The following is an 8,074-nucleotide window of genomic DNA, read 5'->3' on the forward strand; positions in this document are numbered from 1 at the left end:
GAAAAGATTTCATTTTTACTAAAGTTCGCAGCTGATAAAAACTGGACTTCACAACTTGATTAATCTGTTTATCGAGCTTTATAAACAGATGTGTTTTGAGTCTGGATTTGAATGTGGCTACTGTTGGAGCACACCTGATCTCTTCTGGAAGCTGGTTCCAGCTGCGGCTGGCGTAACAGCTAAAAGCAGACTCTCCTTTCTTTGAGTGAACCCATGGTATTTTTCTAAATGACTTGATCCTGATGATCTGAGTGATCTGTTAGGTTTATATTGTATGAGCATATCTGCAATGTATTGAGGTCCTAGGCCATTGAGTGATTTATAAATAAGTAGCAGTACTTTAAAATCAATTCTAAATGCAACTGGAAGCCAGTGCAAGGACCTGAGGACTGGTGTGATGTGTTCATGTTTTCTGGTTCTGCTCAGAATCCTGGCAGCAGTGTTCTGTACGAGCTGCAGCTGTCTCATGGTCTTTTTGGGAAGACCAGTGAGGAGCCCATTACAATAATCCACCCTGCTGGTGATGAAAGCATGAACAAGTTTCTCTAAGTCTTGACTGGAGACAAAGCATCTAATTCTTGCAATATTTTTGAGATGATAATATGCTGATTTAGTTATTGTCTTTACATGGCTACTGAAACTTAGGTCTGAGTCCAAAATCACACCAAGATTCCTGTCTTGATTTTTAGTTGATTGACCCCTAGAGTGAAGGTATGTGTTCACTTTGAGAACTTCATCTTTGCTTCCAAATGCAATGACTTCAGTTTTGTCTTTGTTTAACTGAAGGAAGTTTAGGCACATCCAATTTTTAATTTCATCAATGCATTGGCACAGAGAGTCAATGGGGCTGTAGTCGTTAGGTGATAGGGATAGGTAAATCTGGGTGTCATCTGCATAGCTGTGATATGCAATTTGGTTCTTTCTCATGATTTGGCTCAGAGGCAGCATATATAGGTTGAACAGGAGGGGTGCAAGTATTGAACCTTGAGGGACTCCGCATGTCATGGATGTCCACTCAGACTTATGGTCATCGATACTCACATAATAACCTCTCCCTTCTAAGTATGACCTGAACCATTTAAGGACCATCCCAGAAAGCCCAACCCAGTTTTCCAGCCTGTCAAGAAGAATGTTGTGATCAACAGTGTCAAATGCAGCACTGAGGTCGAGTAGAACCAGCACTGATAATTTACCTGTATCTGTGTTTAGGCGAATATCATTTAATATCTTTATGCCAGATTGAAAGTTGTCAAAATATCCATTCAAGCTTAAGAACTTGTTCAGCTGATTGAAAACAACTTTTTCAATGATCTTGCCTATGAAAGGAAGATTTGAGATTGGTCTGTAGTTGCTCAATATGGTGTTATCCAGATTGCTCTTTTTCAGGAGGGGCTTAACAACTGCAGTTTTCAGGGATTTTGGAAAAGTCCCAGAGAGAAGTGAGGCATTTACCACTTCTAGGAGATCTGCTTCTAAACAGTTAAACACACTTTTGAAAAAAGATGTGGGAAGTGTGTCTAGGGCGCAGGTTGATGTTTTAAGGTGCTGCACTGTTTCTTCCAAAATTTTACCATCAATTGCTTCGAAAACAGACATAATAGCTGCTTTCTGAGGATGTGATCTGATCTGTTTTACCCCAGTGCAGCTCAAGGATGTGCTGATCGCCTTTCTGATATTATTAATTTTCTCAGAGAAGAAGGAAGCAAACTCACAGCATTTGCTGTCTGAGAGAATTTCACTGGGAATCTGACTTGGTTAGTCTCTTTACAGTAGCAAAAAGAGTGCGGGTGTTTAGGTTTCTGTTTATAATATTTGAGAAGAAGGTCTGTCTAGCTTTGCCTAGTTCCACATTGAAAGCATGAAGGATATCTTTATAGATGTTATGATGGATTTCAAGTTTTGTCTTTCGCCACATACGCTCAGCTTTTCTGCATTGTATTTTCACATAATCATCAGGTTCATCAAAACGGATTGTGCTCTTGTCCAGTCCCTCCGGCGTTTAAACAAGCGCCTGACCAATTCGTCAGGAAAGCTAACTCGTCAAACTCCTCCACATACCTCTCCAGCGAACGTCCATACTGCAAGAGTCCAATTAGGCTGTCTGCAGCCGACATAGGTGTGGGAGGCATGGGAGAAGCTGGAGCTTGGGAGACGACGAATAGGCCCATCTTGTTAGGTGGATCTCTAGCGGTTAGGTCCGTTCTTTTGTTACAGTGCTGTTGCAGGAGAGAAGAGGCGTTCACGGAGATCTACAAAACATAGGTATTTATTACTACAAAGGAGACAGGTACAACCAACACACATAGAATAACATCTAGAACGGACAAGGAGTGAAGGGAGTGAGTCCAATATAAAGGGAGTGCTGATGAGGAAGTCCAGGTGCAGATGATCAGTGATGATGGGGAGAAGACGAGGGAAGTGAGTGCAGGTGTGGAGACAGGAGGATCATGGGAAATGGAGTCCGGGAGACAAGGGAACTGTGACATCAGGTGCCGTGTTACTTCTAATATGTAGATATGGTGTCTATACAATATGTATTGTATGATTTACTTAGATGTTTCTAAGTAAAGCATACATTTAAAAGTGTAGTTTAATTCAGTGTTTAAATTACTAGTTTAAATTACTCAAATTTTAGCCTACTGGCCAAGTTAAAATACTTATTTTCTTTGTTAATTTTACTTAACTTAGTTAAGTAGAGTTTACTTAATTCCATATGTGAAATTTACTTTAAAAAATATGCATGCATATTAAAGTTAAATTAAGTAAATAATAAATAAAAATGAAGTAAATTTTACTTATTTCTTTTTTCAGTGTGGTCAACCATATTCTGGGGGGGGCGCGCAAGATGGCGACCGTTGAGGAGGTAGTTTTTAGAAGCTGAGGAGAAAAGTTTGTTCCTTCACCTCATATCGTTCTTTTTTGTTGAATAAATTGACCAATCGGATCTTTAAATGTAATATCTTATTTTTTAACAACCAAATAACCCGGATAGTTGCTGTAAATTGCATTTGAACGTTGTATATCTGACTCAGTGAGACTGCATCGAATGGCGGAAAAACGAAAAGAGAGGGACAGTAAAGGCAAGGAAAAAAGCCTAACAAAGCCGCTGACAAAGATGAAGAACAAAGACGACGAAGTGCACATTTATGGCAATGACATTGAAACAATGCACGCATATGTAGTGCAAGGCGCCGGTGGCGCCATAGTTCCTTTACCGGATTCAACTCCCTGCACCCCTAATCCGAAGAAAAGTAGAGATGAACCGTCCCTGTCTGAAATCCAAGAAAACATTATGCGATGCATAAATGAAAGAGTCAACGGATTAGAGGAGCTCCTAAGGGTAAATACGGTGAGCACTGAAGCTTTAAAGAAAACAACGGAATTCCTCTTCAACAAAGTAAAAGATGTCAAAGATGACATGAAACAATTGAAAAAGCACATGAAAGTGATCCATGAAGTCAGCGATGCACATGGTAAGAAAATGTCCGAGATCGACTCTAGGCTTAACGAGGTAGAACGGTACAAAAGGAGATGGAATTTGAGATTGTACGGTCTGGCGGAGCAGTCGGGTGAAGACGTAAAGGCACAGGTCGTGGATATTTGTTGTGCAGTTCTTCCAGAGCTTACCAGCAAAATACAACAAGATGTGGATATAGTAAACACCGGCTTGGAAGAAAAATTGATGGAAATGCCACGAGAGGGAGAACCATCATTATCCAGTTTGTATCCAGATCCTTACGAGACTTGCTTTGGAAAGGGGCGAAAACCAGCACCTACCTAAAGTCCAAGGAACTACGGTTTGGCGAGGACTTAACGAACACTGACAAAGATATACGTAAACAACTGTGGCCAAAGGTGGAGGCTGCTCGGCAGGTAGGAAAGAAGGCTTACTTCGTAGGCATACGAGCCTTCGTTGATGGAAAGGAAATACCTCCTTAAAGACTAAATAAGAGTAAAGTTATACGTGAATATGTCTTGACCGGGAACTGCATACGGACATGTTGGTGATAGTGCGGTCGTTATTGGGGTTATGACATTTAGAACACAGTATGTTTTTTGTTTTTTTTCTCAATTTACAGACTGAATAGATCTTTGTTAATTGAAATATCACTATAAATGTGGTGTTGTGCAGTATTTTTGAAGGTTTTGATTTAAGTAAAGTATTATTAAGGTCAATTTGGGTTGAAGTTATACTGTTGAAGTGTTAGGAACATGTTTTGTTACACATTTGTTAAGCCTAAGGTTGCTAATATAGCACATTGGTAACTTTGTCAGTTTTATCGTTAAATGTCAGGGGAATTCGTGATTTGCTGAAAAGGAAAGCAGTATTTTTGTTTTGCAGGAAATTTAAATGTGACTTCTATTATATTCAGGAAACACATGCATCTTTGTCAGATTATAGTTTTTGGAAGAGTCAATGGGGGGATGATTTATGGATGTCATATGGGAGTAATCGAGCAGCTGGTGTTGCGATCTTAAAAGGTACATTTAAGGGGAAAATAATTCAAACTAAAATGCACGATTCAGGTCGATGGGTAATATTGGTAATTGAAAAGAATACTGAATTGTTTATTTTGGGGAATATCTATGCAAGTAATTTTACTACACAAAATAAAAATGTATTTTTGAATTTTGAAGAACAAATTGAAAAAACAGTGGAACGATATAGCAATACAAAATTAGTACTTGGAGGGGATTTCAATACAATATGGGATTCTGAAAAGGATTGTTATCCACCCCGTCCAAGTAACAAGTCTGTTCTTCCAGAATTATATAATTTATGTTCTACTTTTGATTTGATTGATATATGGAGACATAAGTGTCCAGAAAAAATTCAGTTTACATGGTGTAAAAAAATCTTTCTCAACAGTCACGTATAGACTATTGGTTAATTTCAAGGAATTTAATGAATTATGTTAATGAGGTTTCTATAGAACCATCTGTTCTTACAGATCATAAAGCTATTTTTCTCTCGTTAAATACAACTAAATCCAAAGAGATAAAAAAATGTACTTATTGGAAAATGAACCAGAATATATTGACAGATGTGCAGTTTAGAAAAGAAGCAAAAAAGGTTATCACAGAATCCTGGAAGAAGGCAAAGCTAACTAACTCTTTTGGTGCAAATTGGGAATTCATGAAATATAACATCAGAACTTTAGTCGTAAGGAGAGGAAAAGAAATAGCAAAACATAGACGAGAGAATGAAGAAAAAATTATACAAAAAATTATAAGCCTTTCTGGAAATTGTAATATTGATCAAGAAAATAAAAATAAATTACTACAACTGCAATTAGAGCTAGATAAAATATATGAATATAAAGCAAAGGGTGCTTTCATAAGATCAAGAAAGAAATGGTTAGAGGAAGGAGAAAAAAAATACAAAATATTTTTTTAGCATGGAAAAAAGGAAGGTAGAACTTACATCTATGGTCAAATTGAATATTAATGAACATTTAACGGAAAATTCTAAAGAAATATCAAAATATACAGCCCAGTTTTATGAGAAATTATATTCATGTGATAACAAATTGAGTAAGCCACAGTCATTTTTAGACTCTATTAAAAATGACATTCAAAAGATAAGTGAATCTTCTAGTAAATTGTGCGACCAAGAGATTTCTTTAAATGAAGTATTTCACTGTATTAACAAACTAAAAGACAATAAGTCACCAGGAAATGATGGATTGATTAGTGAATTTTATAAATATTTTCAAGAAGAATTGTCACCTTTTTTGTTAAGTGTATTCAGTGAAGCTATACAACAAGGTTATTTACCCAGTTCACTGAAACAAGGCTTAATAACCTTATTACCAAAGCCCAATATGTCAGGTCAGATCAGAACACGGACTCAGTCTGCAGGCTCTCAAAAGATTTATTTAAAGTCTTTTCTCCAAGAGTCAAAATAAAAGCAGATCTTTCAAATAATCAACACAAAAGCAGTCTATAATCCAGACAGGAGCAATCTCAGAAACAAATTTAGAGCTGCGTTTTACAGAGAATTACACAGTCGCTGAAGAGCCTGAATGGAACAGTGTCATGCAGCAGAGGGCGCAGTTGAGGCGGAATGCGGGTGGCGCTCAGGCAGCGTGAGACCGGGCAACGACACAGCGATCCGTGCAGGAAGACGGAGAGCGCAACCAGGGCTGAATGCAGGAGAGACCAGTCTGGGAATTCAATAGAAGAGGAGAAAAACAAAACAGCATCTAAAAGATGAAAAACAAAAACTGAAAAACTCCGATACGACAAAAACAAAGAGGCAGGAATCCACACGACACGACAGAACACGAGACAAAGCTGGAAGCTTGCTGGCACAACGCACAAACAACGATCTGGCACAAGACAGCACACGAGAGGGGATTAAATAGAGGACTTGATTAATGCCGAACAGGTGAAGAGTGAAACAATAACGAGATGGTGAATGGAATAACAAGGGGGCGGGGAAGACGCCACAATGACAGCGCACACATGTGCTACAGACGACAACAACAACACGCGACAGACAGGGGAACAGCAGACAGATCAGCCCAGGGACATGACAGTACCCCCCCTCCTAGGAGCGCCCCTGGCGCCCCAGGGAGAGGCCTACCACGCTTCCGGTAGAAGTCCTTGATCAGAGACTGGTCCAGAATATCCCGAGCCGGAATCCAACTCCTCTCCGCCGGACCATATCCCTCCCAGTCCACAAGAAACTGAAAGCCCCGACCCCGACGTCTAACATCCAGTAACTTTCTGACTGTGTAGACTGGAGAGCCATCCACTAGACGGGGAGGAGGGGAGGTGGGGACAGAAACAGATGGGTTAAGTCTAGAATGAAACACAGGCTTGACCCGAGAAACATGAAATACTGGGTGTACCCGACCAAGTGAAGGAGGTAACTTGAGCTTAACCGCCACAGGACTCAACACTTTAGTGATCTGGTATGGCCCAATGAACCTGGGGGCTAGCTTACGAGAAACCACCCGGAGAGGAAGGTCCTTGGTAGACAGCCATACCTTCTGACCACATATGTAGCGAGGGGCAGGAGTGCGGTGACGGTCAGCCGCTGCTTTGGTTCGTCTGGAAGCCCGGGCCAAGGCCTCCCGAGCCTTCCTCCAGGTGCGACGACACCGGCGGACGAAGGCTAAGGCAGACGGAACAGCAGCATCGGGCTCCTGTGATGGGAACAAAGGAGGTTGAAACCCAATGGAACACTGGAATGGGGACATACCTGTAGCTGCCACCGGCAAGGAGTTGTGGGCGTACTCAATCCAGGATAGCTGTTGGCTCCAAGAGCTCGGATTCTGGGACGTCAGGCAGCGGAGCGCTTGTTCCAGATCCTGGTTGGCCCGCTCGGCCTGCCCATTGGTCTGAGGATGAAAACCTGACGACAGACTCGTAGAGGCCCCGATCTGCCGACAGAACTCCCTCCAGAACAGGGAGACAAATTGTGGCCCCCTATCGGAGACCACATCTAACGGAAGACCATGAATCCGGAAGACGTGATCAACCACCACTTGAGCGGTCTCCCTGGCTGAAGGCAATTTAGGGAGGGGGATGAAATGGGCCGCCTTGGAAAAGCGATCGACTACCGTCAAAACTACTGTGTTGCCCCTTGATGGTGGAAGACCAGTGACGAAGTCAAGGGCTATATGTGACCAGGGGCGGGAAGGGATGGGCAGAGGGTGAAGCAGACCAATGGGTGGCTGGTTAGAACTCTTGTTCTGGGCGCAAACCGAGCAGGCCAACACAAACTGCCTGACATCCTGGGCCATGGATGGCCACCAGAATCGCTGGCGGATGGCGGACAGCGATCTCCGGACTCCCGGATGACAGGCCAACTTGGACGAATGGCCCCACCAGAGGACCTCAGGGCGCAACCCAGCCGGCACGAATAGCCTGCCCTCCGGACACTCCCTTGGCACTTCTCTCTCTCGTACAGCCTCCTCCACTCGCTTCTCGATACCCCAGGAAAGGGACCCTACCACCATCTCCCTGGGAACAATGGTATCGGCCGGCGCACCCCCTCCAGGGACCCCAAAGAGACGAGAGAGCGCATCGGCTTGACGTTCTTGGACCCGGGACGATACGAGAG

Source organism: Chanodichthys erythropterus, chromosome 4, assembly GCF_024489055.1.
Source record: "Chanodichthys erythropterus isolate Z2021 chromosome 4, ASM2448905v1, whole genome shotgun sequence".
Classification (NCBI taxonomy): domain Eukaryota; kingdom Metazoa; phylum Chordata; class Actinopteri; order Cypriniformes; family Xenocyprididae; genus Chanodichthys; species Chanodichthys erythropterus.